The sequence below is a fragment of the Ips typographus genome, linkage group LG5, assembly GCF_016097725.1.
Source record: "Ips typographus isolate SLU linkage group LG5, UJ_Ityp_2.0, whole genome shotgun sequence".
Taxonomy (NCBI): Eukaryota; Metazoa; Arthropoda; class Insecta; order Coleoptera; family Curculionidae; genus Ips; species Ips typographus.
In genome coordinates this window covers 3,720,139-3,742,872 of record NC_138426.1, presented here as the reverse complement: position 1 = coordinate 3,742,872, position 22,734 = coordinate 3,720,139, and the positions used below count along the sequence as shown (strand labels likewise).

Genomic DNA, 22,734 nt, shown 5'->3' with positions numbered 1-22,734 from the left:
TATGAAGGCAAAAATTATAAAATACAAGTCACTTGACCAAAAAATGGTAATTTTTGAGCTGGCAACACTTAAAATTAAAGTGACAATACAGTCTACAGTTAAAAACAATCACGTGATCATAAACGTAGTTTCTACTGTGAAAATTCAAAAAAATCTTATTTAGACAGTGGTAAAAGCTGAAAATACATGTCACGTGACTAAAAATGCAATTTTTGAGCTGGCAACATTGGAAAGGTAAAATGTCACTAGTAAAAAACAATCACGTGACTGTCAAAAAAAGTAATTTAGGCTGTGAAATGTTGGTAAATAACAGTCAGGCAGTGGTAAAAGTTTGAATGATAAATTACACGTCACGTGACTTTGGGAATCTAATTTTGAACTGACAACACTGTACTGGCCAATTGCCACTAGTCAAAAACACTCACGTGACTATGAAAAGGTATTCAGAATTAAGGAAATGAGCAAAATCCGATTTAAACAGTTATGAACGCAAATGGTGTAAAATAAGAGTCACTTGACCAAAAAATTGTAATTTTTGAGCTGGCAACACTGTAAAGGCAAAGTGACAATACAGACTACAGTTAAAAACAATCACGTGACCATAAAAACATAGTTTCAACTGTAAAAATTCAAAAAATCTAATTTAGACAGTGGTAAAAGCTGTTAATACACGTCACGTGACTAAAAATACAATTTTTGAGCTGGCAACACTGTAAAGGCAAAATGTCAATAGTGAAAAACAATCCCTTGACTGACAAAAAGGTAATTTAGGCTGTGAAATTTTGCTAAATAACAGTCAGGCAGTGGTAAAAGTTTTAATAATAAATTACACGTCATGTGACTTTGGGAATGTAATTTTGAACTGGTAACACTGTATTGGCCAATTGCCACTAGTCAAAAACACTCACGTGACTATAAAAAGGTAGTCAGAATTAAGGAAATGAGCAAAATCTGATTTAAACAGTTATGAAAACAAAAGGTGTAAAATAAGTCACCTGACCAAAAAATTGTAATTTTTGAGCTCGCAACACTGTACAGGCAAAGTGACACTACCGTCTACAGTCAAAAACAATCACGTGACCCTAAAAATGTAGTTTCAACTGTTAAAATTCAATAAATCCGATTTACACAGTGGTAAAAGCTGAAAATACACGTCACGTAACTAAAAATACAAGTTTTGAGCTGGCAACATTGTAAAGGCAAAATGTCACTAGTGGAAAACAGTCACGTGACTGTCAAAAAAGGTAATTTAGTCTGTAAAATTTTGCTAAATAACAGTCAGGCAGTGGCAAAAGTTTTAATTATAAAATACACGTCACGTGACTTTGAATATGTAATTTTTGAACTGGAAACACTGTACTGGCCTAGTGCCCCTAGTGAAAACAATCACGTGACCGTGACTACATTTTTATGTCGTTTGAATTGTAAAAATGTGCAAAATCCGATTGAAACAGTTATGAAGGCAAAAATTTTAAAACACAAGTCACTTGACCAAAAAATGGTAATTTTTGAACTGGCAACACTGTAAAGTAAAAGTGACAATACAGTCTACAGTTAAATACAATCACGTGACCATAAAAATGTAGTTTGAACTGTGAAAACTCAATAAATCTAATTTAGACAGTGGTAAAAGTTTTTATTGACAGTGGAAAAAATTAATGGAATTAATTCGTCACCTGACTTTGAAAATGTAATTTTTGATCTGGCAACACTGTACTGACCAAGTGACACTAGTCAAAACACTCACGTGACCATAAAAAGATAAGTAAAAGATAGAACTATGGGAAAGTGCAAAATTCGATTGAAACAGTTATGAAGGCAAAAATTGTAATACACAAGTCACATGACCAAAAAATGGTAATTTTTCAGCTGGCTACACTGTACTGGCCAAGTGACCCTACAATTAAAGACAGTTACGTGACCATAAAAATTTAGTTTCCACTGTGAACATTTTTAAGTTATTTCCATTTAAAAAAAAGTGAATGTATACGATCAACATGTTTTTTCCAAAAATTATGGACAAATTAGCGTTATTATTAAAAAAACTAACAAAATTGTAAAATAAATCAGGATCTATGTCAGGGTTTTAAAGGTTTAAAGGTGATTTTTGAGATACCTCAACAACAACTGCGATTATTATCCTTGTTGAGGGGTTCACGTCAGCTTTGTAAGACAAATCTCTGAAAAATAGCTTTTTCGATTTGAAGCCTAGTGAACACCAACTAAATGTTAAATAAACCCTCGTAGAAATTGAAACGCAAGAGCAGAAACTCATTTGCTATTACGTAATAGTTGCAAATTTACTGTTTTTCAGTACTGACGTTTTTTGCCTAGTCAACCGTAGATTTTTCGCACTAGGCCGGTAATTAAGTTTATATGAACTTGTTTGTTGATCGTTTCCATGCGGGTTTGTACGCAGAACGAGCCCTGTTGATAGGCATTTTCGAATTAAAATTCAGTCAAACGTGGTTAAATTGCAGTTAACAAAGTTGCATTAACTGTTGGAAAGTATTATTTAGAAAACGGGCAATAAATTTGAAGTTTGACAATTTTCTTAACGAGTATTTCGTCTGACGGTTTTTTGCAAATTTAGTATTTTTCTTATTATTAGTTTTTGTTAGTTTTTTGCTAATTTGTCCTTAATTTTTGGAAGAAGTGTAACACTGTTGATCGTATAGTCAAAAATTCAAATTTTTTAAATGGAAATAACTTTAAAAAAATTTACTCGTTTGCTGCTGTCTGAATTTGATTTATCAATTTTTTAACTTTAAACTACATTTTGACAGTCAGCTGGCCTTTACAATGTTGTCAGCTCAAAAATTGCAATTTAAGTCACGTGACGTCAAAATTAGATCAAATCAAATAAAAAATTAGACCACTGTCTAAATTAGATTTAATGAATTTTAACAGTTGACACTACATTTTTATGTTAACGTGATTGTTTTTAATAATAATACTTTATTCATGTTAAGACAGTAATTCATATTTTAACAGTAATAAGAGGCAGGAATGGATGACTTCTGAAATATTAGATCTAATGTCAGAAAGGAGGACACAAAAACAAAAACCAGTGAACTACAGAAAAAACTTGACCGGGCAGTTAAGAACAAGTGCAAAGAAGCAAAAGAAAAGTGGCTATCAGAGAAATGCTCTGAAATCGAAAAACTCCAAAGTAAACACGACTCTTTCAACTTACACAAGAAAGTCAAAGAACTGACCAATCGAAACAAAAAAAAAGCCAGTTTCAATACTAAGGGACAATAACAACGAAATAATAACAGAAACTGAAGTGAAACTTAAGAGATGGAGAGAATATATCGAAGACCTGTTTAATGACAATAGATCAGTTGTGCAACGAATAACGAATGATCAAATAAATGAAAAAGGACCCGATATAATAAAAGAAGAAGTCATACATGCTACAAAAGCCCAAAAAGACAGAAAAGCAACTGGTTCAGATGGGACTCACGCAGAAGTATTAAAACTTATAGCAGACGAAGAAGGAGCCGGAGTGAACATATTAACTTCATTACTTAACTCTGTTTATAAAACAGGCATCATACCCACAGATTGGCTCAAGTCAACGTGTATAACAATCCCAAAGGAAAACAACGCATCAAAGTGTGACGACTATCGATTGATTGGCTTGATGTCTCATGTTCTGAAGGTATTTCTGAGAATGGTCATGGTTGTCAGTTTGGATTTCAGAATGGTGTGGGTGCACGGGAGGCACTGTTCTCTTTGAACGTCTTAACTCAAAGATGCAGAGATATGAACGTGAATGTATATGCATGTTTCCTTGAGTACAAAAAAGCGTTTGACTGCCTTAAGCACGACAAACTAATAGAGATTCTTCAAGTTACGGGAATAGACAAAGAAGAAATCATAATCATTTCACAGTTATACTGGCATCAAACAGTAAATTCATTCAGATACCTAGGGAATATCATTAATAATCAGTGCGACCCCAAGATCGAAATTAAAGCACGAATTGAGCAGGCCAGAAAAACATTTATTGATATGAATCAATTTTTCACGTGATCCGAACTAAGCCTAGAACTCAGAATGCGCATGATCAGATGTTATATATTTTCCACCTTGTTATATGGTAGTGAAGGATGGACTCTCGATGCGACTACAGAGAAAAAGCTGGGAAAATCAAAAGAACTGATGCTGATCGTTAAGGAAAAAAAACGGGATACATAGGCCACATAGTGAGAGGCGAAAGGTATGAATTCTTAAGACTGATCATTGAAGGAAGAATACAGGGAAAAATATCAGTGGGAACAAGACAAAACTCCTGGCTGAAAGACTTAAGAAGATGGTTTGGATGTACCTCAATTGACATCTTCAGAGCTGCTACATCCAGAATAATGATTGCCAATTGGATCGCCAACTTCCGGCGGAAGACGGCGGATTAAGAAGAAGAAGATCAAGGCTATAAAAGGGATTTTGAAGCAAATAATCCCGAAGTAATTTGGACCTATTCTTGTTCTTCCTTAAAAGGTATCACTAGGTCACCTCCGAAACTCACAGCGGTGCACATCGATATGCATTGTCGAATGGTTGAAGTTATTTTTCAGATGCATTAAATTTTCCAATATTATAAACACAAGGGAATGTCATTATAACGAGAGCTGTAATTTTCTCCCTACAGTCATCCCTGTAGCCCAAACCTGATAGCCCTACGTTGAAGAGCGTAAACACGTCGCCTTCCCGCGGAGTGACCCCAGATTATTGCAGCATAGGACATGACAGAATGAAAGAGGGCGAAGTAAGCAGTGCACATAATCTGAACATTTACCGCACCCGATAGCCTTCAAAGTGCAAAAACCGCGCCCCAAAGACGGGAAGCCAGTTCTTCAATATGATAGTCAAATCTCAGTTCAGTGTCTAGTTGTACGCCCAGAAATCTGGTTGCCTGATTAAGGTGTGGGATGCTGGCCGTATCTCTAAGAGAGAATACAGTGCGAGAAGTTTTGTTCTCATAGGTTGTTTTTCTCAAACCAGACCTGCGCTTGAGTTTGAGCCGCTTGAGAAGCTTCAACAGCCGCATTAAGGTCGCCATTGCGGGCGGAAAAGGTGGTATCATCAGCGAATAATATTAATTTTTCACCATGGGCTATTGAAGTTAGGTTATTAATGTAGAGTAAGAAGAGGGGAGGCCCCAAAACTGAGCCCTGTGGGACACCCGTCCTTATAGTTTCTCTCTTTGAGCTTTAAGGGATACACACTGAGACCGGACGCTTAGATATGATCTGAGTAAGGCAATCCTTTCCGGCTGAAGCCGTAATAAGAAAGTTTCCTTACGAGAAAAATATGAGACACACAGTCAAAAGCCTTGCTTAAGTCGCAAAAAACCGTGACTGTGTGTTCCCTATTCTCGTACCCCTCGAGGATGGTACTCACCAAGTTCAGTATTGCCTGAACAGTGCTTCTACCCTCTCTGAATTCGAATTGATCTGGGCTTAACATTGAATTATCCTCTAAATACGAGGCAATCTGGATCGCCATGCACTTTTTAATCACCTCATGGGTCTGTAGTTGGACAAATTACTTCACCTTTCTTGAAAATTGGCATCACTATTGCCCCCTTAAGGCAGGAAGGGAAGATTTGTTCGATAAGAATCAGATTGATGAGCTTAGTTAATGGAGCCGGAAGCATCTCACGTGTAATTTTTAAAAGTTTAACGGTCATGCCAAATGTATCCCTGGACTTTTTATTTTTTAGATTTCTGATTACATCTCGCAGCTAAATGTAAGTCACCTCTCTAAATGCGAAAGAAACACTGACGTCCCACTCGGGACGAAACGGCACGTCTTTAACTGTAGACTGTAGTGTCACTTCGCCTGTACAATGTTGCCAGCTCAAAAATTACAATTTTTTGGTCAAGCGACTCTTATTTTACAACTTTTGCCTTCATAATCGGATTTTGCACATTTTCTTGATTCTGACTACCTTTTTATAGTCACGTGACTGTTTTTGACTAGTGGCAATTGGCCAGTACAGTGTTGCCAGTTCAAAATTTCCCAAAGTCACGCGTGACCTGTGTAATTTATCATTAAAACTTTTACCACTGCCTGACTGTTATTTAGCAAAATTTCACAGACTAACTTACCTTTTTAACCGTCACGTGATTGTTTTTCACTAGTGACATTTTACCTTTACAATGTTGCCAGCTCAAAAATTACATTTTTAGTCACGTGACGTTTATTTTCAGCTTTTACCACTGTCTCAATTAGGTTTATTGAATTTTAACAGTTGAAACTATATTTTTATGTTCACGTGATTATTTTTAACTGTAGACTGTAGTGTCACTTTGCCTGTACAGTGTTGCCAACTCAAAAATTAAAATTTTTTGGTCAAGTGACTTATATTTTACAGCTTTTGCCGTCGTAACTGTTTAAATTGGATTTTGCACATTTTCATAATTCTGATTACCTTTTTATAGTCACGTGACTGTTTTTGATTAGTGGCAATTGGCCAGTACAGTGTTGCCAGTTCAAAATTACATTCCCAAAGTCACGTGACGTGTATTTTACCATTCAAACTTTTACCACTGTCCTAAGTTTATTTAATAAATTTTCACAGCTTAAACTACCTTTCTTGTAGTCACGTGACTGTTTTTCACTAGTAACATTATGTCTTTACAATGTTGCCAGCTCAAAAACTGCAATTTAGTCACGTGACGTGTATTTTCAGCTTTTCCCACTGTCTAAATTAGATTTAGCGAATGTTTCATTTCAGTTAGAAAATGTTTATTAAATTTTCGTTTTTTATGGTCACGTGACTGTTTTTGACTAGTGCCACTTTGTTTTTACAATGTTGCCAGCTCAAAAATTGCATTTTTAGTCACGTGACTTCTATTTTACAATTTTTGCTTTCATATATATTTATGATTTAACTACCTTTTCACTTTACTTTTGACGTGTTTTTGAGTAGTGTCACTTGGCCTTGGGTACAGTGTTGCCAGGTGAAAATATGCCTACCCAAAGTCACAGTAAAACAATCGTTCCAGTTTTATGATAAAATTGTGTATTCCGTAGTTGTGAGTTTGAAAAATGGACATTTAAAACAAACATCTAAAGTGCGTTCACACTGAATACTTTTTAGATCATTGACTCTCTCATTAACTGGAAGGGACAGATTCAAACAAGGCATGTTATCATGTCCCCTTCTAGCATAGAATCGCTATTAATCATTGACGTGATGTCTGATATTGGTGGCGATAAATCAACGCTGATTTCCCATGGCAAACCGTGGTACACAAACAGCTTCCGCTGTGTCAACATAAAAAAACCATTGACGTGGCCTCTATTTTTGTTGGAGCCTCTCATTGAGTGGTTAAATAGAGCTCTCCTTTATCGGTCAACGTATTGAAACGTACATCCGGGTCGACACGCGAAAGAAAAATAGTCTCTAATCCGATCCGACACATGTTTCCTATTAATTTTTCCTTTAGATATCGTACAGTCCGAGTTTTGCTTTGATAAATTAGACGTCCATTCAATTTTCCCTGCAAAACCCATGTTTTATATTTTTAATAATAAATTTCCACAAAGAGAAGGGCTTACGTGCTGGAAAGTGACAAATTGAGGCAGAGCAGACAAGAGGTTTTTCTGGGACAAACTCTAGATTTAAACTTTTATTAAACTAAAAAAAAATCAGGAAAGAGGAAGGAAATATGAAGACTTTAAATTGAATTTTCTTAATTAATGACATTCTTTTCATATTACTACATTAAATATAATATTATTAGGAAAACCAACAAGTAGTCATTGGAAAACCAAAAAATTGCAATACTGACCTGGAATGTCTGATCAATTGTGCGTTGCACTGTAAGTTTCAAGGCAAATTATCATCTGAATTGGATTTAATGGAACATAAATCTATTTCTTGCAACTTTCTTCTAAGTTTTTGTGTTCTAGTGTTGAATTTTTCACAAAAAATTTAATAGAATAACTTCAAATCAAAAAAATAGTAATTTTTGACAGGCAATGGCAACACTGTACAGGCAATGTGACACTAGTTAAAAACAGTCATGTGACCATAAAAATGTAGTTTTATCTGTGGAAATCCGATTAATGTAATTTAAACAGGGGTAAAACTGAAAATACACGTCACGTGACTAAAAATGCAATTTTTGAGTTGGCAACATTATAAAGGCAAAGTGGCATTAGTCAAAAACAGTCACGTGACTATAAAAATAGTAGTCAGAATTATGAAAATGTAGTAGTTCTAATGAATTCCAACGAGAAAAAGCGGGTTGGGTTTTGCTAAGTTCACAGCGCCCATTTAATGACTGATCTTTTTTTCGTTAATTCTGAAATTTTATAAATATCGGAAATACCTACGGAATGGCACAAAAGTATAACTATCTCTATATTCAAGAAAAGACAGAAGGCGCACCCAGACAACTACAGGGGCATAACGCTGCTGAACACAAGCATGCAACCCTTTAACGGCATTTTGAAGGAAAGACTTGAAACACAAATAAAAAACAGGGAAGAACAACAAGGCTTCAGGCGAAACAGATCCCCGACTGACGCCATATTCATTATCAAACAACTAAAAGAAAAATCAATCGAATTTAATACACCAGCATATGTCTGCTTCATCGATTTGACCAAGGCATTTGATAGGGTTCGCTTCTCCGACATCATAAATATGAGACACTTATACGGAAGAGTTACCGACACTAGGAGGCATCAGACAAGGTGACAGTTTTAGCCCATTTCTGTTCAATCTCTTAATGGACGAAATTATAGAGGAAGTATCATCACTAAATATGGGATACCGAATGGGACAGAATAAAAGAATCATCATGGTATGCTACGCCGATGATGCAGATATTTTCGCGGAAACGGAGGACGATCTACAGAGACAACTACACAAATTCTGCCAGGTCAGCCAAGCGATGAACATGACCATATCTAGAGAAAAAACGAAAAGTATGACCTTTGCTAGTTCAGGACAAAATCATCGAGCAAGTCTCACAATTCAAATATCTGACCACCTTGGAAGGACAGCTGGCAGTCCACCTCCCAAGAACTGATCCAGAGGAACCTGCAAAACTAACATATCGCGAGATCTTAAATATGAATAAGAAGAAAAAGAAAAATTCTTAAATTTGAACCATATTTAAAAAAGTGCTTTTCAAAAAATTTCTAAAATATTTTTGCAAAAAAAATGCTGATGTATCCAAATCTGAATATCAGTTATTATCCAGCAGAGGTACTTTGGAAAATGAGAAATACATTTGTTTTACCTCTAATAAATAGACCAAAGAGCTTGGACTTTATAAAGATGGTTGAAAACTAATATTATTAAGAAGAGTTTGTGAGTAAGTTTCGATTAAAACTTTTTTAAGAAGACTTTTTTTTTAAATAAATGATGGTTTGCGAAAAAGACGTGTCATGAACAGCCTTTATTCATTAATCACCCAGTTCGATAAAAATCTCGCTAATGTTTATCCATCGTTTTTTTGTAAAGTGATTAATTTTAACACGATTTAAAATTATTACGATACATAGGGGGTACATGATAATACAGGGTGGTCCAGTTTCAAATGTCAATAATTCACCGTTCGATAGCCTACGAAGAAACAAGTGGACATGCATTATGTCAATTTGCGGAAAATGCTTCTTAAGGAAAATACAGTCCTTCTTATATGAAAATCGATTTATTGTCATAACTGTCAGACCGATAGAGAAATTTTGATGAAATGAGTTTGAATTGATTTAAATACATTTTATAGCTCCATGAGTGAACTTTTGATAGATGTGACGTTTGGCTGGCTGTGACTGAGTGTGTAAGGAAGCAGTACTGTAACACAACCATTATACACACAGCGGCAAAATTAGAGAAACGGTCAACATTGAGACTTAGTTTAACATCAATTTCCTCTTCAATCCTTTGCTCAAATTTGATCATCTTTTTTATGAATTGTAGCTTGATTCTTCATGAATACATATGTCTTATTACGATTTTTAAATGGTTTGTCTTTATGTCATATACAGAGACGAAAAGGAAGTAAGGAATGTTCTGTGCTCTTTGAGACACCCTGTGGAGAGAACAACTGGGAATTGAAAACAGTTTATAACATCAAATTGTAGCACTTTATTTTCTGAAGATTTCCCTTTTTTATTCCCTCTGATATCTCAATTATTAAAGAAAATACAGGGTTTCGAAGAAAATGTGGATATTGATCTTATTTTTCCACACCTGTTTGGTTTCCTAATCAAATTTGCTATACGTCATTGGATTTTGTTAAGCGAAAGTCAAGAACATCCATCATTTTGATTCTTAAAAATCCAACATGGGTGATATGGCTCCCTACTGATGTGGCGAAGGCTGTAGCGATGACCGAAATTGGTACAAGTTACAGCGATGTTGCTGAGATGTTAGGAAAAGCAAAATCTACGATATATCGCAATGTAAGACGTTGGAGACAAACGGGAGAGTATGTGAGTAATAGACGTAAAACAGTACCGCAACTAAGAAGCAAACTGGAAAAAGAACAAGTCCTCGTACCATTAGCAGAAGGCTTAAGGAAGTTGGTTTGAAGGCCTATAGAACCAAGGAAGCTCCATTACTCCAGCGATGTAATCGTGTGGCCAAACTAGGCTTTGCTGGGGAGCCCAAAAATTGGGATGTTTTGTTCACAGATGAGAGTCGATTTTGTGTTAATTCCATCGACTACAGGGAAAGGTTATATCGTCGCCGAGGAGAACAAGATGAACAATATAATTTTACTCCCACTGTCCCCTATGGTGGAGGCTCAGTGTGTGGGGTGGAATATGCTTAGGGGCACGAACAGAGTTGGTGGTTGTTAATGGAGCTTTAAATGCAGATGGATACATTCGCAATGTTCTGCAAGAGGATGTCGTACCATTCGCCCCCCATATCGGAGAAAACTTTTTGCTAATGCTCGCCCTCACAAGGCTCGTTGTGTCTCCGACTTTTTGAATGTCGTAGGTATAAGATCAATGGAGTGACCGGCATCTTCTCCAGACATTAATCCGATTGAACATGTCTGGGACATGTTAGGTAAGCGATTAAGGTTCATAACTCCTGCAGTTCAAAATCCCGAACAAGTAGCAGCTGCTCTGTTTGAGATTTGGGACAATCTACCTCAAGACATGATCGATAATGTCATCAGAAGCATGAAGAGACGGATGACTGCCGTGATAAGGGCGCATTTAGCTAAAAAACAATCATCTAAATGAAAGAAGTAGTAGTCCATATTCTTTCAGTGGAGTCGCCAGAGTACGAAAGGAAGGAAATGACAAACAGTCTTCTCCACAATACTTTATTATGACCTTAGATGGTAAGGTCTGCTCAACAAGTTTCGGTCACATACATGACCATCTTCAGGAGCTCAAATCAGTCGATCAATGTGATTGCGCAGAAGAGGCGATCAAAAAAGAGTTTGATCGCCTCTTCTGCGGATGGTGCACAAGTTTTAAGCTCTTTTTTTTCCCCTATGGTCTCACCCAGCCCTAAATGGGTCTAGTTTAAGTTTTTTGTTTAATTTTTAATTTAATGTGCTATAGTTAGTTTTTTCTCCATAATGAGCTTTGTTCACCTATTTAACTATGTTAAATTCACTAATTCGTTATAACATGGGTCTCTCTGTCTCTCCCCTTGTAAAAAGACAGTAGTCACATTGATCGACTGATTTGAGCTCCTGAAGATGGTCATTTATGTGACCGAAACTTGTTGAGCAGACCTTACCATCTAAGGTCATAATAAAGTATTGTGGAGAAGACTGTTTGTCATTTCCTTCCTTTCGTAATCATCTAAATGGTAAACTTTCAATTCAGCTAAAAATTATTTCAGTTCTAGTTTAATTTTTTCCTGGTTAGTGCTAAAGGTGATTTGCTGTAAGTCTCACACTGCATTAAATTTTAAATATCGAATCACAATAAAATCTTTTAAAAATCCTTCTTGACACACTTGCAGGTCATGTTTGAAATAAACCGCTTAACTTGTCCTGACAGTTAAACCTTCCGCCTCCAAACAGTAAATAAATCTTACCTGGCTTATGTTATCCTGGTGTACACCGAGCAGACAAATTGTCCCAACAGGCTGTCCTGAAACAAAGTTAAAAATTAAATTCACTCTGTCTAATACAATACTAATTCAGTCAACTAAACAATCTTTAAACAGCATTAATATTGCCGAACTTTGGGCAGGGTAAAGGGAATATTGTGGTGTAATAGTCTTAAGTAGTACATACTTATGGTCCATTTATTTTCCCGTGGCGGTTACGTCATCATTTGCCTTTCTTGTCTATTACATGCGTTCCGAGCGCGATAGAATTTTGACGTCATCTAGTCACGTCGGCAATGAATCAGGACGACAAGTCTGGGAAAATCGGCCGCCATTATTGACAAAAAGTAAACAAAGAGACATTTTTTATTTTTGATGTAAATTTTACAATATTTTAAGGAGTATTTTGATTTAACTTGTTTTTAACTGCGATACTACGTGTGCTACTAGATAATGTGGGTGTGTTTCGGTAGTCAGTTTTGAAAATGCCACCTTCTTAATACACTTTACAACTATCAAGGGGCCCAGTGAAACATTCTGAAGGAACTACAGTTTGTGGAACAGAAAAGGATGCCTTTTCTAATAGAAAACACTGTCACAAGGAAACAGCCCATATAGGTATTTACTTACTCCCAAGAAGAGTTTTTACAAGAACACTACAAAAACCAAGTTTATTCAAGCCAGTGGTTCTCGAAGAAACATGGATATAGAGTAAAGGTGTATTTAGCAAAAGCTGACAAGGTGATTTACCTAATACTATAAAAAGGACTCTGATAGAGGTATTAATAAGCTGCTAATACTAAATAGCTTATGTTTCAGGTACCTTTATTTGCCTAATCTGGAGTTTGCTTATCATGCTTTGAAAGGGTCCAAATTTAAAAAGTCCTATTATCAATTGCTCTAAAAGACTGAACAAAAGGTGTTTGAAGCTATGGTTATAATGGTGTTGAAAAAACAAATTTCTAATAAGTTTCAGGTAATATTAGAAAGTCAGAAGAAAAGAACAGTCGTGTGACCTTACAACAGGCAATTGGTAAAGATATAATAATGGTAAACGAAAACCAGAAAACAGTCACGTGATTAAAATTTTTTTAATATTCTTAATGATTGAATAATTGTAGGTAACTCAAAATCAAAGATCTGATTTAATATTCTTAAATACTTGAAAATGTTACTGCAAAAGCAGATTAATAAATTATTTAGCAAAATTAATAAATACAATTTGTTTGTATTTTTTTCTGCAGTTATATTTGCAGTATTACTAAAAATTTAATTAAATGGTTTAGAAACTTATTAAAACAATTTTCACGATTCTTACCTCAACTCAAAAGTACTTGTAAACTAATAGTTATTTACGTAACAAGTAGGATATGAATGTTATTAACGCACGCATGTGAAAATTTGAAAGTGAATCACACAGTGCGTTAATAACATATCCTACGTGTTACGAACAACATTTTATCTACAACGATTATTATTTTAATGATTAATTGAAAAAATATATAAAAAAAAATAAAAATATTTCCAGCAACTTGTCAGGCATGTCAACATCTGGCATTAATTTATCCAATTGCAAAGAGTTTAGCATTAATATTTATCCTAATAATAATTGAGTTTTCATGTAATTGTATGTCATGTTTTTTAAGTAAAAAAAAATCTAACTAAAAGTTCCTTTTAATATTAATATTAACAAGAAGCAAGATAGTGGAGGCAACAGAACTCCATATGTACAAACAAATTGTTCACTGATTATTAACGCACTAGTGCGGTAATAGATTCAAAAAAGCACTAGTGAATAAAGGTTATTATGGCACTGAAAATAATGCGAAATTACGATATTATGTAACTGTTGTAGATAAACTATTTTAAAAATACAATAACACTCTTAAACTTTTGAAAAGTGATTTGGACATCCAGATATTTACCTTTCAATATTTTTTTTTTAACTTTTAGTTAATCCCTAAACTTAAAAATGACTTGACAACTTTACTGGACATATTCAAAATTGAAAAGGTTTGTGACTTTTCAGATATTTTTGGGGGTTGACAAACCTCGTTCGTAAGCCACCGTTTTAAGGCAATTACAGTTAAAAATCTGCAAACTTTTAACATAATAGCGCACTTCTGTTCGTTACAGCAGGTGTTTATTTCATTAATTACCCCGAAAGCCAGGCACTTAACAGATAAACGTGCTGTTCATACGATCCATTTGGCTCTCGCTTTTCCTTTGTTCGTTGCTGCTTAATAAGAACAAAAATTACATTACATTTTCAGTAAAATGGACAATTAGTTGAATTCAGACATGGATTAATGCTAAAAAAAAAATGTTTTGCTATTAATTGTTTCAAGAATTTGATTGCACTCTAAAAAACCATAAATCAGGAATTATGTCAGCGATTTAAAGGTGGTTTTTGAGATACCTGAACAACAACTGTGAAAATATGTTAAATAAACTTAGGACAATGGTCAAAGTTTTAATGGTGAAATACACGTCACGTGACTTTGGGAATGGAATTTTGAACTTGCCAATTGCCACCAACAGTCACGTGACTCTAAAAAGGTAGTCAGAGTTATGAAAATGTGCAAAATCCGATTTAAACAGATATGAAGGTTAAAACTGGAAAATAAGAGTCACTTGACCAAACTATTGTAATTTTTGAGCTCGCAACACTGTACAGGCAAAGTCACACTACAGTCTACAGTTAAAAACAATCACGTGACCATAAAAATGTAGTTTCAACTGTGAAAATTCAACCAATCTTATTTAGACAGTGGTAAAAGCTGAAAATACATGTCACGTGACTAAAAATGCAATTGTTGTGCTGGTAACATTGTAAAGGCAAAATGTCACTAGTGAAAAACAATCACATGACTGGCAAAAAGGTAATTTAGGCTGTGAAATTTTGCTAAATAACAGTCAGGCCGTGGTAAAAGTTTTAATGATAAATTACACGTCACGTGACTTTGGGAATGTAATTTTTGAACTGGCAACACTGTACTGGCCAATTGCCACTAGTCAAAAACTGTCACGTGACTATAAAAAGGTAATCAAAATTATGAAAATGTGCAAAATCCGATTTAAACAGTTATGAAGGCAAAAATTATAAAATACAAGTCACTTGACCAAAAAATGGTAATTTTTGAGCTGGCAACACTTAAAATTAAAGTGACAATACAGTCTACAGTTAAAAACAATCATGTGATCATAAACGTAGTTTCTACTGTGAAAATTCAAAAAAATCTTATTTAGACAGTGGTAAAAGCTGAAAATACATGTCACGTGACTAAAAATGCAATTTTTGAGCTGGCAACATTGGAAAGGTAAAATGTCACTAGTAAAAAACAATCACGTGACTGTCAAAAAAAGTAATTTAGGCTGTGAAATGTTGGTAAATAACAGTCAGGCAGTGGTAAAAGTTTGAATGATAAATTACACGTCACGTGACTTTGGGAATCTAATTTTGAACTGACAACACTGTACTGGCCAATTGCCACTAGTCAAAAACACTCACGTGACTATGAAAAGGTATTCAGAATTAAGGAAATGAGCAAAATCCGATTTAAACAGTTATGAACGCAAATGGTGTAAACTAAGAGTCACTTGACCAAAAAATTGTAATTTTTGAGCTGGCAACACTGTAAAGGCAAAGTGACAATACAGACTACAGTTAAAAACAATCACGTGACCATAAAAATATAGTTTCAACTGTAAAAATTCAAAAAATCTAATTTAGACAGTGGTAAAAGCTGTTAATACACGTCACGTGACTAAAAATACAATTTTTGAGCTGGCAACACTGTAAAGGCAAAATGTCAATAGTGAAAAACAATCCCTTGACTGGCAAAAAGGTAATTTAGGCTGTGAAATTTTGCTAAATAACAGTCAGGCAGTGGTAAAAGTTTTAATAATAAATTACACGTCATGTGACTTTGGGAATGTAATTTTGAACTGGCAACACTGTATTGGCCAATCGCCACTAGTCAAAAACACTCACGTGACTATAAAAAGGTAGTCAGAATTAAGGAAATGAGCAAAATCTGATTTAAACAGTTATGAAAACAAAAGGTGTAAAATAAGTCACCTGACAAAAAAATTGTAATTTTTGAGCTCACAACACTGTACAGGCAAAGTGACACTACCGTCTACAGTCAAAAACAATCACGTGACCCTAAAAATGTAGTTTCAACTGTTAAAATTCAATAAATCCGATTTACACAGTGGTAAAAGCTGAAAATACACATCACGTGACTAAAAATACAAGTTTTGAGCTGGCAACATTGTAAAGGCAAAATGTCACTAGTGGAAAACAATCACGTGACTGTCAAAAAAGGTAATTTAGTCTGTAAAATTTTGCTAAATAACAGTCAGGCAGTGGCAAAAGTTTTAATTATAAAATACACGTCACGTGACTTTGAATATGTAATTTTTGAACTGGAAACACTGTACTGGCCTAGTGCCCCTAGTGAAAACAATCACGTGACCGTGACTACATTTTTATGTCGTTTGAATTGTAAAAATGTGCAAAATCCGATTGAAACAGTTATGAAGGCAAAAATTTTAAAACACAAGTCACTTGACCAAAAAATGGTAATTTTTGAACTGGCAACACTGTAAAGTAAAAGTGACAATACAGTCTACAGTTAAATACAATCACGTGACCATAAAAATGTAGTTTGAACTGTGAAAACTCAATAAATCTAATTTAGACAGTGGTAAAAGTTTTTATTGACAGTGGAAAAAATTCATAGTATAATATTCGTCACCTGACTTTGAGAATGTAATTTTTGAATTGGCAACACTGTACAGACCAAGTGACACTAGTCAAAACAGTCACGTGACCATAAAAATATAGTCTGAATTATGGGAAAGTGCAAAATTCGATTGAAACAGTTATGAAGGCAAAAATTGTAAAATACAGGTCACATGACCAAAAAATGGTAATTTTTCAGCTGGCTACACTGTACTGGCCAAGTGACCCTACAATTAAAGACAGTCACGTGACCAGACAAATTTAGTTTCCACTGTGAACATTTTTAGGTTATTTCCATTTAAAAAAATTGAATGTATGACTTGACGATACGATCAACATGTTTTTTTCCAAAAATTATGGACAAATTAGCGTTATTATTAAAAAAACTAACAAAATTGTAAAATAAATCAGGATCTATGTCAGGGTTTTAAAGGTTTAAAGGTGATTTTTGAGATACCTCAACAACAACTGGGATTATTATCCTTGTTGAGGGGTTCACGTCAGCTTTGTAAGACAAATCTCTGAAAAATTGCTTTTTCGATTTGAAGCCTAGTGAACACCAACTAAATGTTAAATAAACCCTCGTAGAAATTGAAACGCAAGAGCAGAAACTCATTTGCTATTACGTAATAGTTGCAAATTTACTGTTTTTCAGTACTGACGTTTTTTGCCTAGTCAACCGTAGATTTTTCGCACTAGGCCGGTAATTAAGTTTATATGAACTTGTTTGTTGATCGTTTCCATGCGGGTTTGTACGCAGAACGAGCCCTGTTGATAGGCATTTTCGAATTAAAATTCAGTCAAACGTGGTTAAATTGCAGTTAACAAAGTTGCATTAACTGTTGGAAAGTATTATTTAGAAAACGGGCAATAAATTTGAAGTTTGACAATTTTCTTAACGAGTATTTCGTCTGACGGTTTTTTGCAAATTTAGTATTTTTCTTATTATTAGTTTTTGTTAGTTTTTTGCTAATTTGTCCTTAATTTTTGGAAGAAGTGTAACACTGTTGATCGTATAGTCAAAAATTCAAATTTTTTAAATGGAAATAACTTTAAAAAAATTTACTCGTTTGCTGCTGTCTGAATTTGATTTATCAATTTTTTAACTTTAAACTACATTTTGACAGTCAGCTGGCCTTTACAATGTTGTCAGCTCAAAAATTGCAATTTAAGTCACGTGACGTCAAAATTAGATCAAATCAAATAAAAAATTAGACCACTGTCTAAATTAGATTTAATGAATTTTAACAGTTGACACTACATTTTTATGTTAACGTGATTGTTTTTAATAATAATACTTTATTCATGTTAAGACAGTAATTCATATTTTAACAGTAATAAGAGGCAGGAATGGATGACTTCTGAAATATTAGATCTAATGTCAGAAAGGAGGACACAAAAACAAAAACCAGTGAACTACAGAAAAAACTTGACCGGGCAGTTAAGAACAAGTGCAAAGAAGCAAAAGAAAAGTGGCTATCAGAGAAATGCTCTGAAATCGAAAAACTCCAAAGTAAACACGACTCTTTCAACTTACACAAGAAAGTCAAAGAACTGACCAATCGAAACAAAAAAAAAGCCAGTTTCAATACTAAGGGACAATAACAACGAAATAATAACAGAAACTGAAGTGAAACTTAAGAGATGGAGAGAATATATCGAAGACCTGTTTAATGACAATAGATCAGTTGTGCAACGAATAACGAATGATCAAATAAATGAAAAAGGACCCGATATAATAAAAGAAGAAGTCATACATGCTACAAAAGCCCAAAAAGACAGAAAAGCAACTGGTTCAGATGGGACTCACGCAGAAGTATTAAAACTTATAGCAGACGAAGAAGGAGTCGGAGTGAACATATTAACTTCATTACTTAACTCTGTTTATAAAACAGGCATCATACCCACAGATTGGCTCAAGTCAACGTGTATAACAATCCCAAAGAAAAACAACGCATCAAAGTGTGACGACTATCGATTGATTAGCTTGATGTCTCATGTTCTGAAGGTATTTCTGAGAATGGTCATCGTTGTCAGTTTGGATTTCGGAATGGTGTGGGTGCACGGGAGGCACTGTTCTCTTTGAACGTCTTAACTCAAAGATGCAGAGATATGAACGTGAATGTATATGCATGTTTCCTTGAGTACAAAAAAGCGTTTGACTGCCTTAAGCACGACAAACTAATAGAGATTCTTCAAGTTACGGGAATAGACAAAGAAGAAATCATAATCATTTCACAGTTATACTGGCATCAAACGGCAGAAGTTAAAGTTGAGCAATCAACATCAGAGGCAATCATAATAAAAAGGGGAGTGAGGCAGGGCTGTATCCTATCACCACTTCTGTTTAATTTATATTATGAAACTATTTTTAGAGAAGCGCTGCAGGGGGTCCAAAGAGGAATCAAAATCAATGGAGTCATTGTTAACAATCTGAGATACGCCGACGACTGTGTGTGAACTTTATAGTAAGCTACAGTGAACGGCATGGACTATTCACAAATGCGTCCAAAACTAAGCTTCTTGTTTTTTCAAAGACGAACATAGTTGCCAATTTGTCCATTAACAATATACAGATAGAACAAGTAAATTCAATCAGATACCTAGGGACTATCATTAAAAATCAGTGCGACCCCAAGATCGAAATTAAAGCACGAATTGAGCAGGCCAGAAAAACATTTATTGATATGAAGCAATTTTTCACGAGATCCGAACTGAGCCTAGAACTTAGAATGCACATGATCAGATGTTATATATTTTCCACCTTGTTATATGGTAGTAAAGGATGGACTCTCGATGCGACTACAGAGAAAAAGCTGGACGCTTTTGAGTTGTATTTATACCGCCGTATGTTAAGAATATCGTGGGTGCAGAGAATCACCAACTTGGAAGTCCTTGCGCGGATGGGAAAATCAAAAGAACTGATGTTAATCGTTAAGGAAAAAAACGGGATACATCGGCCACATAATGAGAGGCGAAAGGTATGAACTCTTGAGACTGATCATTGAAGGAAAAAGATCAGTGGGAAGAAGAGAAAACTCCTGGCTGAAAGACTTAAGAAGATGGTTTGGATGTACCTCAATTGACATCTTCAGAGCTGCTACATCCAGAATGATGATTGCCAATTGGATCGCCAACCTCCGGCGGGAGACCGGAAGAAGAAGATCAAGACTATAAAAGGGGTTTTGAAGCAAAAAATCCCGAAGTCGGTGCTCCAACCGGGTTACAGGAATCAACCTATAACTAAATGGAAGTTTATTGTAAAACTTTTGTGCCCAGTAATTTGGACCTATTCTTGTTCTTCCTGAAAAGGTATCACTAGGTCACCTCCGAAACGAGTCAAAATATGCATTGTGGAATGGTTGAAGTTATTTTTCAGATGCATTAAATTTTCAAATATGTAAACACAAGGGAATGTCATTATACCGAGAGCTGTAAATTTCTCCCTACAGTCATCGCTGTAGCCCAAACCTGATGGCCCTACGCTGAAAACTGATTATTGCAGCATAGGACATGACAGAATGAAAGAAGGCAAAGTAAGCAGTGCACATAATCTGAACATTTACCGCCTTCAAAGTGCAAAAACTGCGCCCCGAAGACGGGAAGCCAGTTCTTCAATATGATAGTCAAATCTCAGTTCAGTGTCTAGTTGTACGCCCAGAAATCTGGTTGCCTGATTAAGGTGTGGGATGGTGGCCGTATCTCTAAGAGAGAATACAGTGCGAGAAGTTTTGTTCTCAAAGGTTGTTTTTCTCAAACCAGACTCGCGCTCGAGTTTGAGCCGCTTGAGAGGCTCAACAGCCGCATTAAGGTCGCCATTCCGGGCGGAAAAGGTGGTATAATCAGCAAATAATATATATTTCTCATCATGGGCTATTGAAGTTAGGTTATTAATGTACAGGGTGCTGCATTTTCGATGGTTTTACGGGGTACAGAGAAAACGGTAATAGATAGAAAAAAAGTAGCATACGTGTTCTGATCTCTTTTTCTGAGCTGAGATGACTGGCGAAAAGTGAACGGCTCAAACTTCTTTTGTTTCAAAGATATGGGGGGTTTTCGAAAATTGGTAATTTTTGAACCTCTTCTGTATTTCAGTTGCTCTTAAAGTTATCAAAAAAGGAAGAACGGTTCCCGGTTTTTTCTATTCAGTTTAGTTTCTGACATTTGACAGTAAGTTACATTTTTTTAAATGGAACATCCTATATATTTTTACGTCATTTAATTCAGTTGATTTTTACCTTTTCAACGGTGTATTACAACATACCTATAAGTTTGTAGAGGTTAATCCTGTTATTTTAAAAAAAGACCTTTGCTAAGCTAAAAAAAGGCCAATATCTAAAATACCAAACAAAATCGGAAATCATATAAACTAACACATCAGAAAATTAAATATTTTTAATAAATCTTATTAAAAATCTAAGTTACAAACAGTTCTACCGTCACATTAATAAGAAAGATGGCCATTTCTATTTTCTACTATTTTTAAGGTAGAAGTTGAAAAAACTGTTTATAAACGACATGTAACATGTTAATAAGAACATAGCCAGCCAAATTTTGTTTCGACTGTGGGTATTTTTATACATATTATTTAGTACTTTTTTGTTAAAGAAACGCTTTTTTTCTAATTACTAAGATTAACGTTTACAAACTTATATGTTTTAATACACCGTTGAAAAAGTAAAAATCAACATAATTAAATTAACTAAAAATATATAGAGTGTTCCATTTAAAAAAATATAACTTACTGTCATATGTCAGAAACTAAACGGAATAGAAAAAAACTGACTACGCCATTGGATTCCACGTCAAAACTTCTACTGGAAACCGTTTTTCCTTTTTTGATAACTTTAATAGCAAATGAAATACAGAGGAGGTTTCAAAATGACGAATTTTCAAAAGCCCCCCGTATCTTTGAAACAAAACAAGTTTGCGCCCCCCACTTTTCGCCAGTCATCTCAGCTCAGAAAAAGAGATCAAAATACGTATGCTACTTTTTTTCTATCTATTACCGTTTTCTCTGTAGCCCGTAAAACTATCGAAAATGCAGCACCCTGTACAGTAAGAAGAGGAGAGGCCCCAGAACTGAGCCCTGTGGGACAACCGTCCTTATAGTTTCTCTCTTTGAGCTTTTACCATTAAGGGATACACACTGAGACCGGACGCTTAGATATGATGTTATTAAGGCAATCCTGTTTTGCCTGAAGCCGTAATAAGAAAGTTTCCTTACGAAAAGAATATCAGACACACAGTCAAAAACATTGCTTAAGTCGCAAAAAACCGTGACTGTGTGTTCCCTATTCTCGTACCCCTCGAGGATGGTACTCACCAAGTTCAGTATTGCCTCAACAGTGCTTCTGCCTTCTCGAAATCCGAATTGATCTGGGCTTAACATTGAATTATCCTCTAAATGCGAGGCAATCTGCATCGCCATGCACTTCTCAATCACCTTTGAGAGCACCGGCAGGAGAGATATGGGACTGTAGTTGGACAAATTACTTCTATCACCTTTCTTGAAAATTGGCACCCCTTAAGGCAGGAAGGGAAAATTTTTTTCATAAGGCTCAGATTGATGAGCTTAGTCAATCGACCCAGAAGCAAACGCAGGTGTAATTTTTAAAAGTTTAACGGTCATGCCAAATGTGTCCAAGGACTTTCTGTTTTTAAGATTTCTGATTACATCTCGTAGCTCAATGAAAGTCACCTCTCTAAATGCGAAAGAAGCACTGACGTCCCACTCGGGACGAAACGGCACGTCTTTAACTGTAGACTGTAGTGTCACTTCGCCTGTACAATGTTGCCAGCTCAAAAATTACAATTTTTTGGTCAAGCGACTCTTATTTTACAACTTTTGCCTTCATAATCGGATTTTGCACATTTCCTTGATTCTGACTACCTTTTGATAGTCACGTGACTGTTTTTGACTAGTGGC

At 35.2% G+C, this 22,734-nt stretch overlaps 1 protein-coding gene across 5 annotated transcripts in view; it reads right to left on the bottom strand.

Annotated features, from left to right (window-relative positions):
- The window catches only part of LOC145729587 (diuretic hormone receptor-like), a 236,468-nt gene that overhangs the window by 141,262 nt on the left and 72,472 nt on the right, over nt 1–22,734 (bottom strand). For 4 of the 5 annotated variants that reach the window (XM_081980409.1, XM_081980408.1, XM_081980404.1 and 1 more), the window contains exon 2: nt 12,041–12,096. The exons of the other annotated variant lie outside the window; for it this stretch is intronic. The gene's annotated coding sequence lies outside the window, so the exon portion shown is untranslated. The remainder of the gene's footprint in view (nt 1–12,040; nt 12,097–22,734) is intronic. 5 annotated transcript variants of the gene reach the window in all.